General features: G+C 41.1%; 1 protein-coding gene across 1 annotated transcript in view; it reads right to left on the reverse strand.

Moving 5' to 3' along the window:
* SETD2 (SET domain containing 2) overlaps nucleotides 1-1,652 on the reverse strand; it is a 151,723-nt gene that overhangs the window by 38,536 nt on the left and 111,535 nt on the right. The gene's annotated exons all lie outside the window — the stretch shown is intronic.

Raw genomic sequence — 1,652 nt, forward strand, 5'->3', positions numbered from 1 at the left:
GTTGAGCTATAGGCGCCGAGCCCCCATTGGATTTTTGAAGTCATGTTTGGAGGCAGAAATTTCAGTGTCACATTTGTGAGACGATTCACTTGCCAGTGGCCAGGATGACTGCCTACTGTCATAGAACAGGCTATTTTTCTTCTTCATTTCTCAGTCGATACCCCTTACCCAATCTTTAAATAGGGTACTAGTCATCCATATACATTTGATCTCCTAAAATGACAAATAGGTCTTCGGGCTTCAGGTTCTTGAATGTGTGTGGCTCTACTGATTTACCAAACACCAAGGGCTTTCTTTAGTTTCTCTCTAGTTCAACTTTCTAGTTCAAATGTTCTTTTGCAAAGTTTTCTGCTCTAACATTTGTTACTCCTCATGATGGAGCTCCCATCAGTCATCGCCTTGAAAAAAAGTCCACACTTGTCAATGTTAAAAATGTCATTAAAAAAAAAAAAGTCATCATTAAAACTTCTGGCAAAGTCCAGGAACTTTTTGATTAATTATTCCACAACTTCTACTGGAACTTCACTGGATTCACCGCACCAAGACTTTCTGGGAGATCTCATGTTGCAATTTAAATTTTCTCAAAATTACTTGTTGCTTAGAAATCTACCACCCCAAATTCTTGTATGAATTTTTTAGCAACTTCTTTGATCATCAGCTATTTTTAGAGGTGGGGTCTTGCTCTTGCTCTGGCTGGTCTCAAACCCATAAGCTCAAGCAAACCTGCCTAGACCTCCCATGGTGCTAGGACTATAGGCATGAGCCACCCTGCCTGGCCTTGTACCTCAATATTTTTTAAAGAAATTTTAATTTAAAAAGAACTTCTCTGGGCCAGACCCAGTGGTTCATGCCTATAATCCTAACACTCTGAAACCAAGGCAGGAGGACCACTTGAGGTCAGGAGCTCGAGACCAGCCCAAGCAAGAAGGATACCCCCATCTTTACAAAAAACAGAAAAATTATCTAGGAGTGGTGGTGTACACTACAGTCCCAGCCACTCATGAGTCTGAGGCAGGAGAATCTCTTGAGGATTTTGAGGTTGCAGTGAGTTATGATCATACCACTATACTGTATTTGGGTTGACAGAGCAAGACTCTATCTCGAAACAAAACAAAACTAAACCACTTCTCAGGAATTAACATTTTCTACTCCTACTGGATTGATGATTAGTTTTTTCTACCAGCAAGACAGTCTCCTAATCAGATTTTTAAAAATAAGCATTTTCATCAGTATGGTACAAGATTCACAATGTCAGCATTTGAGGAGGCTGAGACAGTAGGATCTTTGAGGCCAGGAGCCTGAGACCAGCCTCGGTGACAGTGTGAACCCATCTCTAAAAAAAATTTAAAAAGTGAGTTGGCATGGTAACACGTGCATATAGTCCTAGCTACTTGGGAGGCTAAGGTAGGAGGACTGCTTGAGCCCAGTACTTTGCTATGAGCTATGATCATGCCATTGCATTCTACCCTTGGCAACAGAGCAAGACCCTGTCTGTCTCTATCTCTCTCTCACACATACACACACAAAAAGATTCATTAAAAAACAAAATTCTGATGCTGGCGTGGATGTGGAGAAAAGGGAACACTCCTACACTGCTGGTGGGAATGTAAACTAATATGTTCCTTTTGGAAAGACATCTGGAGAACACTTAG

The sequence above is a fragment of the Otolemur garnettii genome, unplaced genomic scaffold (assembly GCF_000181295.1).
Source record: "Otolemur garnettii isolate 467f Iridium unplaced genomic scaffold, OtoGar3 scaffold00082, whole genome shotgun sequence".
In the NCBI taxonomy this organism is placed as follows: domain Eukaryota; kingdom Metazoa; phylum Chordata; class Mammalia; order Primates; family Galagidae; genus Otolemur; species Otolemur garnettii.